The sequence below is a fragment of the Sus scrofa genome, chromosome 8 (genome assembly GCF_054392235.1).
Source record: "Sus scrofa isolate SSC_HxYL_T2T_F1_AM1 chromosome 8, Sscrofa_HxYL_maternal_Yorkshire_Landrace_v2.0, whole genome shotgun sequence".
NCBI lineage: Eukaryota > Metazoa > Chordata > Mammalia > Artiodactyla > Suidae > Sus > Sus scrofa.
Genome location: NC_139390.1, coordinates 32,559,706 through 32,580,863, shown reverse-complemented (window position 1 = coordinate 32,580,863; position 21,158 = coordinate 32,559,706). Strand labels below are relative to the sequence as shown.

General features: G+C 43.2%; 1 protein-coding gene and 1 long non-coding RNA gene across 51 annotated transcripts in view; one reads left to right on the top strand and one right to left on the bottom strand.

Annotated features, from left to right (window-relative positions):
- LIMCH1 (LIM and calponin homology domains 1) overlaps positions 1-21,158 on the bottom strand; it is a 357,562-nt gene that overhangs the window by 133,119 nt on the left and 203,285 nt on the right. The gene's annotated exons all lie outside the window — the stretch shown is intronic.
- LOC146400406 (uncharacterized) lies at positions 2,564-12,124 on the top strand. The gene is made up of 3 exons (XR_014812361.1): positions 2,564-4,435; positions 6,620-10,454; positions 11,597-12,124. It is a non-coding gene; the product is annotated as an uncharacterized LOC146400406 (long non-coding RNA).

Below are 21,158 nucleotides of genomic sequence, written 5' to 3'. Positions count from 1 at the left end.
AGAAAGACCCTCACAGGAATTCCCTTTGTGGCTCAGTGGTTAACAAACCCGACTAGGATCCATGAGGATGTGGGTTTGATCCCTGGCCTCGCTCAGTGGGTTATGGATCTGGCGTTGCCATGAGCTGTGGTGTGGGTCACAGATGTGGCTCAGATTTGGTGTTGCTATGGCTCTGGTGTAGGCTGGCAGCTACAGCTCAGATTCAGCCCCTAGCCTGGGAACCTCCACATGCTGTGGGTGTGGCCATTAAAAAAAAAAAAAAAGAGATAGACCCTCACAGGTACCAGTGAAATCCAGGAAGGTCCCCCCACACTCCCTAAACGCATTTTGCTTTCTAAAATTTTCACCCAATGGCCCCTGCCAGATCCTACCTGATACTGTACTTAAGACTTGGCTGGAATAAAGCCAGTTCAATGCGACCCATAATTCCTGCCTCCTGAGTTTGCTTTCTAAAAAGAGATGTGTTTGTTTAATTTGGCACACATTCCCTCACAGATGGCATATGAGAGATTTGTCTTCTTAATTATATTATGTATGGGAGCTTATAGCAAAGGTCTAGGACCCCCAAAATTTTAAATAGTTCTTAGAGCTAATAACCAAAGAGTCATTAGCATTTATCAACCTTTCTGAGACTGTTATGTCTCAAAAATCTTAAACTGTGGGTTTTCTTTGATCTAACAATTTTACTATGGGAATTTATTCTTTTTAAATGGTTGGGAAAATAGATTTATATATACCGTTGCTCATCACAAATTTATTTATAACAACTTCAAAGTGGAAATAACCCAAATGCCCACCAAAAGGGTATACTGAAATAATTTCTTGGATGTCCATGGGGGAAAAATATATGGCCATCAAAATGGTGTTTTCAAAGAATAGTTAACAACACAGAAGCCCTCGTGATCAAAAACAAGGGCAGAAAACTTATGGGCAGTAAAAAACCTCAGCCACGTCGTTTGAATACATACATACGTACAGAAGAAAAACCAGAAGACTGTCACCCAGAATGCTAACAGTCACTGAGTGGGCTTTTATGCATAATTTTATTTTCCCTTCTATGTATTTTTTGATTTTTACATTCATATAGTGACTATATATTATAGTTAAATCAACAAAAAGATGACAAATAGTACTTTTTTAAAAAAAAGTTCTTTAAATTGATCATTGATGCTGCTGACTTTCTTAGCTATGGGGCTTCTCCAGTGACAGTCAAGCCATTTTTTTTTTTTTTTTTTAAGGGCCACACCTGTGGTATATGGAAGTTGGAATCAGAGCTGTAGCTGCCAGCCACAGCCACAGCAACACCAGATCTGCACCAAGTCTGTGACCTACGCCAAAGCTTGCGGCAACGCTGGATCCTTAACCCACTGCGTGAGGCCAGGGATCAAACCTGTGTCCCCATGGATGGTAGTCAGATTCATTTCGAACCTGCATCCTTGCAGAGGCTAGTCGGATGCTTAACCTGCTAAACCACAATAGGAACTCCAGCCAAGCTCTTTTGATGTGGGCTACTTCTCTCTTGACTTCAGCAGTCTGACCAGTTCGCTGCTTACTGGTATCACCACTGGTGTAGAAAGAGAGAATGGGAAACGTGAAACTCAAAGCCATCTTTTCGTAGGAGAGACAGACAGCTATACATTTGTTTGGAGGTTTAAAAAGTCCAATACAGGCTAAAGTTACTTCGAGATTTCCTTTATCTGAGCAACCCCTGTTGTAGAAATTGTTCCACTACTGCAGACAACCCTATCTTGGTCTGAGGGAAAAGGAACCTCTCAGCTAAGAATTTCCATGATGTCACTGAATGGCAACAGCCCCTGTAAAGTGCCTGATTTCTACCGTGTGAACACTCCTCTGCCTCTTCCCTCAAGTTCCACACTCCTGATGCCTTGTGATCGCACAGCCCTTAACCCACCAAAGATTCACTAACTAGGTCCTTCCCTGGAACTAAGCCAAAGTCCTATCCAACTGTCAAGATACTGAAATCAGGACTTTCCATTGTGACTCAGTGGTTAACGAACCTGACTAGCATCCATGAGGATGTGAGTTTGGTCCCTAGCCTCGATCAGTGGGTTGAGGATCTGGTGGTGCTATGAGCTGTGGTGTAGGTTGCAGACGCAGCTCGGATTCTCTGTTGCTGTGGTTGTGGCATAGGCTGTCAGCTACAGCTCCTATTGGCCCCCCAGCCTGGGAACCTCCATATGTTTTGGGTGCAGCCCTAAAAACATAAAAGACAAAAAAAAAAAAATGATACTGAAATCAAAATACAATATCTGCATGGTGATATTCTGGTTATACACTATCATACACTTTTAATTTCAGTTCATTTCAGTCTGACCTTGTGTTCCTCCTTTCTGTGTTTTTCTTGCTTATAAAATAATCTGTTCCAGGAATCTTCCTGTGGCGCAGTGGGTTAAGGATCATTGTTGTCACTGCAGTGGCTTGGGTCGTTGCTGTGGTGCGGGTTCTATCCCTGGCCTGGGAACTTCCACATGTCTCGGGAGCAGTCCCCCCAAACCCAACCACTAAAAAAAAAAGGAATCTGTTCCATGTTTTTTTTTTTTTTCTTAACTATGCTGATTTAACATCAACTATTGAGAGCCTTGCTTTCTTTTGCCAGAATGCCTTCTCTTACAGACTCCTTTATTTACTTCCCTGTCAAATTCTCTATCACACAAACTCCACCCTTAATTTTGCTCCAGGAATTAAGATGTCTCATATTTTCCTTCCTTAGGTAAAAAACTAGGACTGTAAAAAGTTGTGGAATATCCAATCGGGGGCATTGAGATGTAATAGAAAACCAACTCTGATGGTAATCTACTTAAAGCCAATACAATGCTGTCGTCTTCTTTTTTTGTGATTTTAAAACTGCATGTATTGCTATACATCTTAGAATAATTTGAGTGAGGCACTTGCAAGACCATATCTGCGCATCTGTGAAGATACTATTAATTACATTTACAGATGGAGCTGCACTTGAGAAAAAAAAAAATCTCAAGAAAGTGGAATTCAGTTTCGAAGCTTTCTTTTTCTCATGGTCAGAGCTCACATTCACTCTCTCTCCTTGCTCTTTTTATCAGAAAATCAATCAATAAATATTTCAGAGAATGGTCCTATTCATCTTTCATTCATGTTTCAGTAGAAATCATTATAGGTGAAAATACTACCAGTCTCATTCTATTTCTGGTTTACAAAAAAGGCAGGTACAAAGCATCCCTGTAGACTTTCAGGCTCCTATAAACACCTACCTGGGGTAGGGAATTTTTGAGGTGATTTGGCTTTTCAACATCCTTGACATCAGACCACCCAGGAATCATTTACTTCACCTTCCTTAGAGGCCAGGCTCCACTTTGGAGACTCACTGTGAACCCTGTCATTACTTGAGGGATACTTTAGAAAACCCAGTACCATATTCCACGGTCAAACCCATCGTCCATCAAGATCTCTCTCACTTTCAAAATACACTAGTTCTTGGAGCTCCTGTCACAGCTCAGCGGTAACGAACCTGACTAGCATCCATGAGGATGCAGGTTCGAACCCTATCCTCCCTCAGTGGGTTAAGGATCTGGCGGTGCCATGAGCTGTGGCGTAGGTTGCAGATGTGACTCGGATCCCGAGTTGCTGTGGCTGTGGTGTAGGCTGGCAGCTGCAGCTCCAATTTGACCTCTAGCCTGGGAACTTCCATGTGCCGTTGGTGCGGCCCTAAAAAAAAAAAAGACAAGCAAAAACCAAAAAAACCACAAAAGACAAAATGCACTAGATCTTGGACCTCATAACCAGCTTCTAACTCCTTGATCAATCAATGGAACACGTTGGCTCCATTATAAAGTCATGGTTTCCAAACGTGGCAGAGTCGTCATTAAGACTAGTTCTTTTTCATTCCCCCCAGCAACGGATCCAACCTCCCACTTCTCTCCCTGTGCTTTCTATGCAACCTTCCTCTCACTTATTTTTAGATACCTTTGCCTGCTGCTGCACAAGAATGATGCTGTCCCACTCTGTTCCTCATTTATGGACCCATGTTCACCTCCATCCGCCTGGTGTGGGGACATATGAAGTCACTCCTTCCTTGTCAAGCTCATGGCTTCCTATCTTCCACGATTTCATTCTGCCAATTTGATCCTCTCTCTTTATTTTCTTTTCTTTACCAATCTTCTTCTTTCTGTCCTATAAACAAGACAAAACCGTTCCTACCCTATGGAAGAGCCTCCAACGACTGTGTGTCTCTCCCCTTCCTCCTCGTGTTCTCCCTGCTTCCTACTCAGTGCTCATGCCCATAAAAGCTGTCCCCCGTCACAGTCTTTCTCTCCTCCTGTTAGATCCACAATCACAACTTCAATGCTCACCATCAGATGTTCTTAAGGTCAACAGTCATCCCCTACTTTTTTTTTTTTGTCTTTTGTCTTTTCAGGGTCCCCCACACCCTCGGAATATGGAGGTTCCCAGGCTAGCGGTCCAATCAGAGCCATAGCTACCAGCCTACACTACAGCTCAAGCAACTCAGGATCTGAGCCACATCTTTGACCTACACCACAGCTCATGGCAATGCCGGATGCTTAGCCCACTGAGTAAGACCAGGGATCAAACCCACGTCCTCCTGGTTGCTAGTCGGGTTCCTTAACCACTGAGCCACAGCAGGAACTCCTCATCCCCTACTTTTTAATTCAAGAGAGACTCTCCAGTTCTTACCATGGGGCTTATTCTGTACCTATATTTGACACAGTTCATTACCTTCTCTTCCTGGAGACATTGTCCTTTCTGTTGATGCTGTAATATTCACATTCCGATATTTCTCTGCCTCCTTTTCTTAATGTTCTTCCTGAGCTTCTCTTTCTCTACATTTTTAAAGGCAGTTTCCCCAGGTCGTATCCCATGGCTGATTACTCTTCTGGGGCAATACTACTCAGTATTGTGATTTTAATCTTTGCCTAAGCATTTATGATCCTTGAATCCTTTTAGGTCATCTAGAACCATCTACAGGACATCTTTATACCACCATAAAATGCCCAGAAAATGGACACTGTTATGGATGGTGCTCAGTGACAATTTCCTCCTTCCTGTGGTGCCTAGGACCAAAATCATGACTCTTTCTGTCTCCAAAATTAATGCTTCTGCCTAAACATAAGCATGCAAACAGAAATAAATATGGGTTTCTCTCTGCTCCACTGCAATACTAGTGCAATAAGTGTTTTTCTGCACTAAGAAAAAGTGGGCTGAACATAACAAAAGCAAGCCTTAAACTTCGGATTCAACAGCTCTTGTTGAAGCCACAGAATCTCTGCACTAATTAAGCAGAGATGGGACCAATTGTTTTGAGAATATTTACTTAAACGCCTTGGAAGACAAAGTTCTGTTAGAGTCTAACTAGAATGCTTCAGGTCAGAGCTTTGCTTTAGGACTACTATTCAAGCACAGAATGGCTACTGAATAGTGAGTGCCATGTAGGCTTAGCATTTTCCAACATTCACACTGATGCAGCTGAAATTAATGTTTCCTGGAGGTTCAGAGAATATTGTCAAGGGTATGGCTGCAAATGTGCAAGTTACTGGGCTACTGGGACACCCACAGCTGACACTGAGGCCTGATACGCCACCATCATACAAATACTTGGCTAATGTGCTCTCGGCCAAGTGCTACGATGGCTGCCTTTAGTCTCCCTTTTTCCCCCTTGAAGAGCAATCTAGTCACACGAGTGACAGAAATGTTAGACAGATTAATTAGTGTAGGGACTTTTCTGCATTAAACCCTTTCCTGATGATGCTAAGGAAGAAGACTTTGCTCTAATGAACAGGTTCTTTTTCAGGGGTGAAGTTGTTGCACAGGCAGAATTGGGCATCTGCTTTTTAGTGGCATTTGGGGAGTCCTTCTTAGGTAGCATTATCTCTGAAACTGTCCCCAGTAGTGCATATGGCTGTGGGCTTTACGACCTCGACAACCCATCACTGGTCATCTGGGCAGGTGGGCATATTAATCATACTACTTGGTTAGCACAATGTATTGGAGTTATTGTGTTCAGCCAGGGTTGAAAAAAAAAAGTCCTAGATTTCGGCTGCATCTTTTTTTTAGAATTTATCATTGAGGACAAACCTTTGATTCCTTTGCTTCCTATTTCCAGGTAAGGGGGAGCTCCATTTGAGTAATGCTCCCGAGTTCTCTGAATGCCCAGGAGACAGTATTTTCCACCAAAGCTCTTCCTGCAGCTGATGGCAAGAAGCATGCTTTCTCTTCTACTCCAGACTCTACGTCTTATAGGCACGGCTCCTACACAGGGCTCTGCATGGTGAGTTCTTCCTGGGACCGTCTGAGTGAGCCTAGTATAGTCAGGGTGGAATCCATAGCAAGCATACTTGCCAGCCCCAAGTCATATTCTTCAGTCCAGCTCCTATCAGTAAGAAAACGAGGAGTTCCCGTTATGGCTCAGCAGTTAACGAATCCGACTAGGAACCATGAGGTTTCGGGTTCGATCCCTGGCCTTGCTCAGTGGGTTAAGGATCTGGCATTGCCATGAGCTGTGGTGTAGGTCGCTGACACAGCTCAGATCCTGCATTGCTGTGGCTCTGGCATAGGCCAGCAGCTACAGCTCCAATTAGACCCTCAGCCTGGGAACCTCCGTATGCTGGAGGATCCGCCCTAGAAAAGGCAAAAAGACAAAAAAAGAAAGAAAGAAAGCGAGTATTTTAAATTTTATCTGTCTCACTCCTGCATCTCTCAAACAGATTAAGAGAGATATGGCAGTATTAATCATAAGAAACAAAGACAATTATTAAACAGTTATCTATGCTGGTTTGGGCTCAGACATTTATTCAACCAATTCTCTCTTTCCCTGGGTGGACAATTCCTTTTTTAGTACAATGATGAGAAGCGTAAACTTGTTTTTTTTAGCTACTTAGCACATTTCTCTACTATATTCAGTTTATATTTTCATTACAACCTTATCTGGAAGGTCGACAGAATGAGAAACTGGAAATACAAACACAAATGGAGGAAAGAGAAGAAAAATTGAGTGAGCTTGCCAGTAAGCAAGGACAGGCAAGGTAATCTGAAAAGAAATGTAGATAACATGTCTCAAAGACCGAGAATTTAAGAAAATACTTTAAAATGTTTATCCTTGCAATCGATTTCAAAGTCAAGCATCCTCTTTCAACAGTTCTTTACTCTTTGTAGGAAATGCCAACACCTAGACTCATAGCCCTGGCTCTAATTTATGACAAGAAAGGCAATTCACATCCGATCATATCCTACAACATCCATGGACATTTCATCAACATTTGGGCCCATTTTAGCAGCATCCCATTTTTCTTACTCAGTCTTTCTGAAGGAAAGCCAGAAGAAATAATCCATTTTAGGGTATTTTTCTAACATTGGTGTTTGAAGAAACTCAGATCCAAAAATAAGTAGAGCATTATGTCACCAGAGTTTTGAATACACAAACTCAGTGTCCGCGTGGGTCGAATTCCATGACACCCCATTCCAAGGGACTGTGAAATTCTTGTCCTGCAATCCTGGTGTTTCAAATAGTGTGTAGAATTAGCCAGCCAAGGCTCAGTCTTGACAATTTTTAAAACATTATTTTCCAATCACATGATGTATTGTAAAGTGGTAGGAAAGCTTTCTTTGTAGTGTGTCTGTAATTTCACCATCATTTTCAGTTGTAAATACTGATTCCTATAGATCATTGTTCTCAAATGCCATTTTACTGCCTCAGTTAAATAAATGTCAGAGCTGCAAATCTTAAAGACATTACCTACAAAGTGAAACCAACTTATAATCATTTCTGATGCCACTTTATCATGGAGTTTTTAAAAGGGGTTAGGACAAATTCATGGGGGTAGAAATATATCCAAAGATAAGCAGAAAAACCTGGCTTCTAATCTTGCCTTTCCCACTTGTTGGTGATACTGGACAAGATTTAACCTCTCTAAGTCCCAGGTTCCTTACCTGCAAAATGCAACAAAATGTACCCACCAGCTTTTCCTGAGGAATAAATGAGATAGTTCAGGAGGCGCTCTTCAGCTAGTACCCAACACTGAGCAGGCGGTTAAAAGTGTGGGCTCTGGAATTTAATTCTGGCTTATAACTATAACTCACAACTATTATTGTTTCTATTGTTGAGCTTGTCATGGTTATTATTGAATGAATGCTTCACTTATTCGGCTGAGAGCAAGTCAAAAGCACATCACGCTTATGAAACGAACACTGATGACCCAAAACAAGCCAGGCACTGTTTTGAGGGCTTTAAATGTGTTAATGCATGAATCCTGAAAACACTTCCATTTTAATATTATCCTGTTTATCGCATAATGTATGAGGAAACCAAAGCACAGAGAGGATTAGTATCTTCAGCATGCAGCATCACAGCAAGTGGCTGAGCCAGAGTCCACACCCAGGCAAGCCCCCCACCCGGACCCTCTGGGTTCTGTCTTGGGCAGAACCTGTGTATACCTATCAGTCCAATGCCATGAGAGACCATTTGGCAGAGCCTGTGGTAGTTCCCTGACCTTGTGGAAAGGAACAGCAGGTTTAAGAACAGAGAAGTCTGAGTAGGCAACTATTTTACTGGGCACTTTGGGGCACTTATTAGTGCATTACTGGTTGGAGTCAAAGAATTAGAGGATGGACAATGGTTGAATCCACACCGGGGAGCTGTCCAGCCTGAGCCGGAAAGGCTTCTTTGATGAAGAAGTGACTGAGCGTTGATGCTCTTCAGCCCATTTTGGGATAACTCTGAATGCAATAGAAAACGCTTTCTTCTCTTGGGCCATTTTTCCTCATTGGTTCTAATTGCACCTCCGTGAAACTGCCGACATCATGCTTAGGCTGTCTTCCACCTGACTTTCCTGCAGTATTTTGAGATTTCCTCACGTGTTTCCTCAGTCTTCCCTTCCCCACCCTCAAAGCCTCACAACAACTGCTTCCAGGCACATGGCATGACCTCTCCATGACCTCTCAGTGGTTCAGGGTTCAGGGTTCAGGGATGGGGTGAGACACCCATTGGTTTGAACCCTGCCTCTGTCTTACTCATTTCGTGACCTCAGACAACTTTTCTTATCTGTGAAAGAGGAAGAAAAACACCTCCATCTATTCTTGTGAGGATTAAATAAGAAATTCCCAAGGACATAGCATTTTGCCTGGGACACAGGGTATGTCCCCAAATATAGCTGCTTGTAGCTGTTGTCATCATCGTCTTGGATGTTGTGAGAGTGTGGGGACACACATGGGAATGTGACACCTACTCTGGTCCAGCTTCAGGACAGCACAGGCTGGAAAGAAACTCTGATTCCTAAGCTCCCATGGCACATGTCGTAACTCCAGTCCCAGAAGCAAGAGCCAAAATGCCTGCTTCTCCCTTTCTCAACACCGCTTATCTGGGATTTGGAGATTTAACTGTTTACCACGCCAAACAGACTAGTGGTAACAGATCCGCGGACCTTGTAAAACATCATGGAATTCTTTTTAGTGAAAGATATCAAAGCTAAGTGGTATTTTTTTTACTATGAGACAAGGGAAATTCTGAAAACCATTAAGACTGTTTGGAACAAGAACACAGACGCAAGACGCATACCAGCTCGAGGGGGGAAAAAAAAGGACAGAAGAAGCTAAGTCCCTTCTGGGAGTTAAGTTACTTCTAACCTTCTTTCTTAAGATGTCAACCCATGATGGAAGAGCAGTCACACCACTAGGCATAAACCAAGGAAATCTTGGCTTAGATGGCTGATTGAGCCTCACTTAGGACAGAACGGTGACGATTTGAAAACAAAATCACTGTAAACGCACACAAGCTTTTCGGCACAGTTCAGTCACTTTCATCATTTTCCCAAGATCTAATTTGGAGACATTCTTTCCTCATACAGTATTCTCTTATTTGTTTTTAATAGAAACAATTTACCCTGCAAGTAATGCAGATTTCCTAAGGACTCAATGGTTTATAGTGAAACTGACATCATTCCTGCTATTCACGTCACTGCGAAGTTTCAGGAGTAAAATACATTCATTTTTTGGAGGACAAAGCGGGGATCATCTCTCTCTTTGTACTCCCCCACAGAACCTAGCACCTTTAACCATACGATGTACTCAATAAATATTTTCTGAATAAATCTTCCTGAATTGCAACAACAAAAAAAAAGCAGATCTTTATTTTTCATTATAATGACCTTGAGCAACAAGGCTTATGTAGGAACCGGAATTCCTTTCTACAGAAAGTTGGAAATAGCCATGAGTTGAGTTCTATCCCCAGTTCTGCCGGCAGAACAAATGAATCCGAGAAGCTTCTGGAGTCAACCGCTTGAGTTCTAATTCGAGGTCTACCATCTAGGAGAAGTTACCTCACCTCTCCATGCTCCTGTTCTCATCTGTAAAATGGGGTTAGTAATATTATTACTAATATTACTAGAGATAATAGGCTCGTTATGAGAAGTAAGTATGATATATGAATTCCTTAAGGAGGAGTTCCTGTTGTGGTGCAGCAGAAATGCATCTGACTAGTATCCATGAGGAGGCGGGTTCGATCTCTGGCCTCGCTGAGTGGCTCAGGGATCCGGCATTGCCGTGAGCTGTGGTGTAGGTCCCAGACACAGCTAGGATCCCGAGTTGCTGCGGCTGTGGTGGAGGCCAGCAGCTATAGCTCTGATTCAACCCCTAGCCTGGGAACCTCCTCCATACAGTGGAGGTGCAGCCCTAAAGAGCAAAAATAAAAATAAGTCCTTAAGAAGAGCTTTTGGTCTGTGGATCATCATTAACTCAGTATAATGCCAACTATCATTTTACTATTTGCTAGTTGAAGGGCCTGCGGTAAGTCATTTGGCCACCCTGTCCCATCACTCCCTTGTGCATAAAGCAAAGAGTACGAATGAACACAGTTCGAAAGGTCCTCCTGCTCCAGGATGGAGTGAAGGGGATGGCTAAGGGGGCAGCGCTCCTACCTAGGGGAATCCACGGGAAGACCTTGATGGAAAAGTTTCTGATTGTTGGTACAGGAATATGGAAGGAGGCGAAGCATAATGGTTTCCATCTCTAACATGGATATCTCAGGACTGAAGAGGGAAAATCTCAAGCTACCCGGCTAGAGTAAGGAAAGCTGCTCCGTACGAGATCTGACACGGAGGTGGGTGGTTTACAGGGCGGGAAGTTGGAGCACTGTGTGCACAGCGTTCATAATGGATGTTTGTGCACCTCAGCAGGATAGGAGAGAGAGATATGCTATTCTCCAATGCACAGCTGCTTTTTAAGCCATTGGTTTAAGCCATTTCCCAGAATGTCCAACAAATTTCTCAGTTAACCCTATTGCCTCAGGACAACGGAGAAAAGGAATTCACTCTGCTCCTTGTTATCTATCACTATGAGAATATATATATTTTTTAGGGTTATACCTGAGGCACATGCAGGTCCCCAGGCTAAGGGTCAAATTGGAGCTTCAGCTGCCGGCCACAGCTGGAGCCACAGCCATGTGGGATCTGAGCCACATCTGGGAACTATACCACAGCTCCTGGCAATGCCAGATCCTTAACCCACTGAGCAAGGCCAGGGCTCGAGCCTGCATCCTCATGGATGCTAGTCAGATTTGTTTCCCCTGCACCACAACGGGAACTCCTGTCACTATGAGAAATTTAATAACTCTGCTCCTTTGTATAGGAAAGATATTAAAATCTGTCTGCAAACATCTGGGCTGGTTACTTGCATTTGGAAGATACTCCCTTCACTTTACAGGCTACATGCAAGGCTACAATGATCTCTGCTCAAGGTACATCCCTGGAGGAGAATATCACACGTGGAGTACGGACACCAGGACACCGAGTGCTTACTGTGCACCGCACACCACAGGCCACCTTCCCTTTGTCATTTTTCATTCATACTAGAGTCCCTGGCACTTATAACCACTAAGTTTCCCAGATCAAAGACACCTCCTATTCAGTGAGGTAGCAACTGGCACACTGTCACAGGCCATGGCCCTGGATTTGATCCAAGGTCTCTCCAGTCCACAGTTCATGCTCTAAACCTTCCCATTCTAAAGGGAGAAGATGACCCTTCCCCACTGTTGGAAGTTTACAAGACAGGTCTTCCCAGGGTGCCACTGGGAAAGGAAAAAAGATCCATCCTCATTAGAACTGGTGCTGCTCCATTTAATCTAGCTAAGAATGCTAGAATTGGGGGATTAAACCGTTTCACAACACTCTGCCAGTGCTAATCACCACCCATGTCATTTTGAACATCTTTCCCACAAAGTATCTATCCGTTCTGGTAAAACAAAAACCGAGAAATGCCCCCAGGGGCCCAGCGAGAGCAGTATTTTCTACCCGGTACAGATATTTAAGTATCTATCAAATAGGAAGGTAATTCTGCCAAACCGTTGGCCCCACAGAAGAGATCAGCTCTTATCTCAAGACTTTAGTCCAAACTTTCCCATTTTAAATGTTTTCCCACCAATAATCACGGCCACAGTGAATATCCCTAGTCTAGCTATTAGAATAATAACCTTAAATTTTGCTGGAGCTGTTGCTAACTGATTGCACAATTTATTTAACAGCTAAATTAATTTCTATTAGGATAGGATGACTGAACCCATGCTTATCTTCATGATAGGTCAAAAAACACTACCTTTTGGAGTTCTCTTGTGGCGCAGTGGGTTAAGGATCTGGTGTTGTCACTGCAGCAGCTTGGTTTGCTACTGTGGCGTGGGTTCAATCCCTGGCCTGGGAAGCTTGACATGCCATGGGCATGGCCCAAAACAAAACAAAACAACAAAAAAGAAAACCAACAACACTTTCTTTTTTTTTTTAAGCATTTCACCCAAACTGTTACCCTACTACCATACTTACTGAAATTTCCTCTTTCCTTTCACTTCTGGATAGAAACTTTGCTATTTGACATTGTCTCTGACTTCTTTTTTTTTTTTTTTTTTTTTTTTTTTGCCATTTCTTGGGCCGCTCCTGCGGCATATGGAGGTTCCCAGGCTAGGGGTCTAATCGGAGCCATAGCCACCGGCCTACGCCAGAGCCACAGCAACGCGGGATCCGAGCCGAGTCTGCAACCTACACCACAGCTCACGGCAATGCCGGATCGTTAACCCACTGAGCAAGGGCAGGGATCGAACCCGCAACCTCATGGTTCCTAGTTGGATTCGTTAACCACTGCACCACGACAGGAACTCCATGTCTCTGACTTTTTTGGTTTTTCTCTTTTTAAATTTTTTTTATTTTTTAGGGCCACACCCGTGGCATGTGGACGTTCCCAAGCTGGGGGTGGAATCGGAGCTGCAGCTGCCGGCCTATGCCACAGCCACAGCAACATCAGATCCAAGCCATGTCTGTGACCTACACCACAGCTCACAGCAATCCCAGATCCTTAACCCACTGCGTCAGGGATCAATCCTGCATCCTCATGGATACTAGTCGGGTTTGTTATTGTTGAGCCACAAGGAGAACTCCATCTCTGACTTCTCTGAATGCTACTGGGGACAAAGAATGGCTAAAATAACAACTCAGAAAGGCTGACTGCCCTCACCTCGTTGAGCAGAAAACTCCCCATATACCCCATCAGTCAACCCATTTTCAGGGCCACACCCACGGCATATGGAGGTTCCCAGGATAACATTTTTTAAATTAATTAATTAATTAATTTAGTCTTTTTGTCTTTTCTAGGGCCACTCCCGCGGCATTTGGAGGTTCCTAGGCTAGGGGTCCAATCGGAGCTGTAGCTGCCGGCCTACACCACAGCCACAGCAATGCCGGATCCTTAATCCGCTGAGTGAGGCCAGGGATCGAACCTGCAACCTCACAGTTCCTAGTCGGATTCATTAACCACTGAGCCACGACAGGAACTCCCCAGGGTACCATTTTTTAAAGGGAAGCAAAGAGTTTGTGGCAAGTTCCGATCAGAAAGTGAGGAAGTGGTTTATGAACCACTCTGACAAGTGGAAGGGAAGTCTGAGGGCCTCTTTTTCAAAAGAAAGAGCCTGGCCTCTGACTTGCCCCAGGCCCAGCCCTGGTGCTGACAGCACCTGGAAAAGGTAAGGTCGCTCTGGCTTTTGTTCGATGCTGCTCAGAGACTCCCAAGAGAAGCAGACGCGAAGTAAAACCCCAAACCCACAGCCGTCATGACACTGCCTGTAAAAGAGGGTTAGACGTGCAGAAAATGTTTTATAATCAGAATTTTCTCTAGACAGAAGGCTTTTTAGAGGCCTTTGGGGAGATTTCTGAGGATTCTTAAATATCATTTCAAGCAAATGTTTATGGACGTGATTGTGACATCCCTCTGTTTCTTCACTGTATAATCAGGAGGCTTAAAGGACAGAATTGCTGGGTACGTTTCCCATCCTGCTATGGCTTTAGTCTCTGGTTGATCAAATTCCTGGTAGGAGTTTAGCCAGTCAATGTCAGGAAGAATAGCCATTCCTTTTTTTTCTTTTTTCTCACAATGCTTGTTCCATATTTTAATGCCCCCAAATAAGAATTTAAGATGAAGAGAGATTTAGAAAATGTCACAGATTAGTTTGGCACACAGGATAACGTACACAAACTCCCCCTTGAGACCCATAAACAAGACTTGAAAGCCCCATATTTATTTATGGGCTTCTTCTCAAAAAGCACGCATACATTCTCTTCTGGGTGCAGCCACTATACATTCTAATTCGTTTCTCTGTATTCTGCTCATGCATCACCATGCTCAAAGAACTTGAAAATTTCCATCATCATTTATGAACCAGCCCTGACACATCAAGATTTACAAAGCAAATCGGTGGCAAAGTTAATTGGAATCTAGACATTCTAACCCCTGCAGAAAAATCCATGCAGGGCTGAAAAAAGAAAATACAGCCAAGAGTGGATTTCAGCACAGTATTTCTCCACCAGAGAGAGAAAACCAGGAAGGGAGAATAACTTACAAAGGACTTATATCCGTATTAAGACAGTGCCATTTCTTTCTAGTTTGCCTTAGATTCGCTGGATTAAGCAATACGGGGGTCAGGAAGCGCCTGGCAACGTCTTCAGATTCAACTTAACCCCTGGGTCTTCCCATGGATCTGAAATATCCCGGGGTGGATAAAAAGCCAGAATAGTTTTGTACCCAACCCCAGAAAGACAGTGGAGAGGGGGACACATGAGGATGAAGCGTGGGGTGAGGGAGGGGAGGATGGAGGTATTTGTTCTCGCCTAGGAGCCTCAGAAGCCTGGCCTTTATCCTTAACAGGCTTTTGCTTTCCCTTGTGCCCTCATAATTATACGAGATAAATTATAGTCAGAGCCGTGTGGTCTTGAAAGCCGTGTAAAGGAATCTGAGGAATGTGAAGTCTTTCAATGTTGTTCTGAAGGGGCGAGAGAGTAACATAATCCCCACTGTGTGACAGGAGCTTTGACAAAGGCCAGAAGGAATAGAAAGAAAGAGATGATGGATGCGAGGGAGAGGACTTGGGTGGAATGTACAGGACTTTGGAATGGCTGGAGGTAGGGGCGAGTCCTGGCAATGCCTTCCAGCACGATGGACGAGGCGCGGGTGTTATCATTAAGGGAAATTGGTTACTAAGGGAAATAAGGTAGGCTAATATAGAGATCAGTTGTTTGGTTTTTCTTTGTTTTTGTTTTTTTTTTAATGGAATGAACATTGAGGAATTGTCAGGAACACAGGAAAAAAAAAAAAAAAAAAAGGGACAAAGCCCTAGAGAGAGGTTGGGAGTCCCAGGCATAGGGACCTGGGTTCTCAGCACATAGTCAGTAGTTGAAATGAGGGCAGTAAGCAGGATTATCAAGGGAAATAGGATAGAGAAGGGTGCAAAAAGGACCAAGGACAGAGCTGAGGAAATGCCTGCGCTGGGCTGGGTCAGAGACCACACAAAGGACACAAGGGAGAACTAGGAACTGCAGTGTCATGATGTGCAGAGGAAAGGTGATTTCAAGCAGGGACTGATCCATGGCGTTGATCACGTGGAAGGTGGCTGGTGACTCAGAGAATAGGTATAAAACCCAGGTTAGAGGTGGGAGTCAGTAAAAGGTGAGGATGTGAGGAGATGTTGAGGGAATGGATGAGGTGAATATAGAACATCCTGAAGAAGAGGATGGAGAGGATGGATGGCAGGTGCAGGAAAGGAGGCATTCAGAACAAGAAGATAGAATGGATATGCAATGAGGTCCTACTGTACCGCACAGGGAGCTATATCCAATCTCCTGGCTTAGAACATGATGGAAGATAGTACGAGAAAAAGAATGTGTGTGTGGGTGTATATATATATATATTTTTTTTTTTTGACTGGGTCACTATGCTGCACAGCAGAAATTATCACAACACTATAAATCAACCATAATTTTAAAAACCTAGGGAATTTATATTGGTGCCATATATGCTTACAGTTCTGTTATTTATCACGTGGTAGATTCATGTAACTACCACTGCAAAATAAAGATACAGAACTATCAAAAAAAGAAAAAAGAGCAAGAAAGAGCTGAGTAGGTTTGCAGACTGAAGGGAAGAAACTGGTGGTGAGGTGAGGGATGGAACACGTAAAAAAGATGGGCTACAAAAGTGGGATCTGGTCCAAGAAGATTCTAGAAGAAAGTAAGATCAAGACAGGATTGGGGGATGAAAGACAGGAGATAGGCTCCAAAGAACAACTGAGATGGAGAGGAAGGAAACTGAAGGTGCTTCTGCAAGAGGACCTCTGTAAGAAGCTGGACTTATGATTTATTTCCATTATGTTTTAGTGGCAACAGCAGCAAGAGTATTTTATTTAAAAACCTACTATTCTTAGAGGACTGTATTCAGGACAAATTTAAAAAATCCTGCCTTCCAGCATATACCACATAACCTTTCCTCTGCCCTGAAGAACTCACCTGCCAAACTAGACAAAAGATTTACCTTTCTTCAGCTACAAAAACAATGCTTTGGGGGAGTAATACAAAAATCAACCAATCCACCAACCAACAAATCTACGTGCATTTAACAAACCTACATTTCGGCATTGGTAAATCAATGTTCATCCGCTTCTAGATGGTGAAGACATGTTTGTTGAAATGAGTGTTAACATTCAAAAATCTAGTAATGCTAATAAAGAAAGGAATGCTGCTTTCATTGAGATTACACACAGGAAGCTGCCTTTTTACAGCATTATTAATTCAATTATTTACAAGTTAGAAGTATACCACACAGTGTAGGAGTTTCTGTCGTGGAGCAGTGGTTCACGAATCCAACTAGGAACCATGAGATTGCGGGTTCGATCCCTCGCCTTGCTCAGTGGGTTAAGGATCCAGCATTGCCGTGAGCTGTGGTGTAGGTTGCAGACTCGGCTCGGATCCCATGTTGCTGTGGCTCTGGCGTAAGCCGGCGGCTGCAGCTCCAATTAGACCCCTAGCCTGGGAACCTCCATATGCTGCGGGAGCAGCCCTAGAAAAGGCAAAAAGACAAAAAAAAAAAAAAAAAAAAGAATTATACCACACAGTGAAGGGACAAATAGAAAATGGTCCTTCAATTCCATACAAACACGTCTTTCCTACATAAAACATAGTTGATGCTCTTGCAGAGAACTGGGATAAGGGATGCAGGCAACCAGTGGGAGGCACCTAGCAGGGGGCTTCAGAGGTGATGTGAGCTGAACCTCCAGCGAGGACTTCAGGTTTGCCTCTTCTCTGGATGGTGGGGGAAGCAGGAATGAGGGAGCAGGTGATGGTTTGGGACAAGACCATGGAGAAGACTATGGCCTATATCTTGCTTGGGAATGGAACCAATACAAGAATATGAACTGGGAAGAAGCATAATCAGAAATCACTGCCTAATTTATTTCAAGCCATTTACTAAGCCAGTGGCTCAACTGGTACCTTCCTAGCCCCTGCTCCCCTTTCTTTAGGGAATTCCCACAACAGAGAGCAGGACGATGCTGTCTCATTCCAACCTTTACAACTCTGAGAGGTGCGTTTTGAAGTTCTTTTATTTACTAAATATCAGTATTCATTTTTTATGACTTTTTAAAGAAGAGTGACATGGTGTAAGAGTTGTCACCAAAGCGTCAAAGAGTATCCTTTATGCACACCCAGCTTTTATTTGGTCCACCTGTAGGTGGCAGCTGTTCTTGAAACCTTAAATAAACATGACGGCCATGTCCTTATGAGTGTGTCCTTAAGGAACTCAAACCACCAGGCTGGCATAGATGGGCACCACAGTTAGGTTAGGTAAGAATCTACAACTGTATGTATGTATGTATGTATGTATGTATGTATGTATGTATGTATGTATGTATGTATTGTCTTTTTAGGGCTGCACCCATGGCATATGGAAGTTTCCAGGCTAGGGGTTGAATCAGAGCTGCAGCTGCCGGCCTACCCCATAGCCACAGCAACACGAGATCCAAGCTGTGTCTGCGACCTACACCACAGCTCATGGCAACACCGGATTCTTAACCCACTCAGTGGAGCCAGGGATCGAACCCAAGTCGTCATGGATACTAGTTGGGTTCGTTAGGACTGAGCCACAATGGGAACACCCAAGAATCTGCCACTTTAAAACCTATCTGTTGAATATCAATTTTAAAGAGAGGTCAAGTTCAGCACAAGGAAAAAGGGAATATATTGGTGCCAACTTCAGCTCTTCAGTACTTCTATTCAGATCTTTTTTTTTTTTTTTTCCTTGAGCCGCTCCCACGGCATATGGAGGTTCCCAGGCTAGGGGTCTAATCAGAGCTGTAGCCACCGGCCTACGCCAGAGCCACAGCAATGCCAGATCCAAGCCACATCTGTGACCTACACCACAGATCGTGGCAACGCCGGATCCTTAACCCACTGAGCAAGGCCAGGGATGGAACCTGAAACCTCATGGTTCCTAATTGGATTCGTTAACCACTGAGCCACGATGGGAACTCCTTCTGTTCAGATCTTAAGCCCACAATTGAAGCCCCCATTTTTAGCTTCCCATGGATGGACTCACCTGCATTGGCGTAGAGTTCAGAACCTCCCTGGGGTTTCAATTTGCCACACTATCCCCACTCAATGGGGCATATCCAAGGATCCTCTCCAAGCATGAAGTTCCTGGAGAGAATTCCACTAAATCAAGTTTTCCTCAACACTTTAAATTTCCAGTGATGTTTTAGCACCTTGGTGACTAAAATTTTACAGGTTCTGCCCAGCTGGTCACACCTTATTAAGGATTCAGACTATTATTTTAATTATACACACATACACACACGACAGCTATAATTTTTTAAAATATGATGTACTTGGCTTGATTTAGGGCTCCTTATTGAAAGAAAAGGCATCAGTTTAAACGTCCTTGGATATCTTTTTAAAAAGAGACCTGAGGTTTCCAAATCATGTCACCTAGATGCTTATAAATTTTAAATGTATGGAGAGTGGAGCTGTATTTTTCTTAATGTATCCTCAACAGTACATGCAGCTCCTATGTATAACCCTTTTTTTATAGGCTTGGAACAAAATTTTACAGTCATCTTTGCTTTTAGGGCATTGTTGGTCATGGTGACTACTCGATGCCTAGTCCTTAGACATGCAGGCAACTCTTCCATCCTCATACTGTTGCTATGGAAAAAATAAGAACCCCTTTACAACAGCCCCCATGAGGATACACTTCGCAATAGTAGAGCACAAGCAAGTTGTGTTTATTATGGGTCAAGACTGTCAAGCCATCACTAGTCAGAGATAGATGCCAACAGCAGTCACTAATGATAGTCAAGATAAACAGAATTTCATGCAGGAAGGCTACCTTTAGAGTAAACAGGTTATTCAAAGAGTTCTATTAACCTAACTGGATGATCAAACCGAATACTTTGCCTTATTTAGGGACGGTTTCCTGGAAAAAGTGGCTCCTACGGCAGACCTTGCAGTATGTGAGTGATGTAATTTTATCTCTCAGAAACCTGATGTCTTAGATTCAAGGCCACTCCCTCAACTGCCTGACCCAATGGGTAATTCCCCAGTCTATTCCCACCAAGGTCACATACACGAGGGAAACTGCATGACAAGGGGGAAAGCACTCAGAATTTGGGAGATAGAATTCAAAGGCATAGGCATTCAAATCCCATTTCAGCTGATATTTTACACAAAAATAAATGCAAAATGGATTAAAGATCTAAATGTTAGACCAGATACTATAAAACTCCTAGAGGAGAACGTAGGCAGAACACTCTTTGACATAAATCACAGTGGTGGTTTTTGTGACCTGCCTCCTAGAGTAATAAAAATAAAAACAAAAATAAACAAATAGAACCTAATTAAACTTAGAAGCTTTGCACAGCAAAGGAAACCATAAACAAAATGAAAAGACAACCCAGAGAGTGGGGAAAAAATCTTCGTGAGGACCAACAAGAGATTCATCTCCAAAACATACAAACATCTCCAAAAGCTTTATATCAAAAAAAAACAAGAAACTCGATTAAAATTTGGTTGTGACGATTGTTGTACACCTATAAATGTAATAAAATTCATTATGTAATTTTAAAAAATGGTCAGAAGACCTAAATAGACATTTCTCCAAAGAAGACAGACAGATGGCCAAAAAAGCTCATGAAAAGATGCTCATGTCACTAATTATTAGAGAAATGCAAATCAAAACTACAATGAGGTATCAGATCACCCCAGTCAGAATAGCCATCATCAAAAAATCTACAAATAATAAATGCTGGAGAGGGTGTGGAGAAAAGGGAACCCTTTTACACTGTTGGTGGGAATGTACGTTGGTGCAACCACTATGAAGAACAGTATGGAGGTTCCTTAAAAAACGAAATATAGACTACCATACGATCCAGTAATCCCACTCCTGGGCATATATCTGGAGAAAACCACAATTTGAAAAGATAAACGCACTCCAGTGTTCATTACAGCACTATTTACAACAGCTAAGACATGGAAGCCACCTAAATGTCCATCAACATAGGACTGGATAAATACGAAGTGGTACATATATACAATGGAATATCACTCGGTCATAAAAAGCATGAAATAATGCCTTTTGCTGCAAGGTAGATGGACCTAGAAATGATCATCCTAAATGAAGTAAGTCAGAGAAAGACAAATAGCGGAGTTTCCGTCATGGTGCAGCGGAGGCGAATCCAATTAGGAATCATGAGGTTTCGGGTTCGATCCCTGGCCTCACTCAGTGGGTTAAGGATCTGGTGTTGCTGTGAGCTGTGGTGTAGGTCGAAGATGTGGCTTGGATCTGGCATTGCTGTGGCTCTGGTA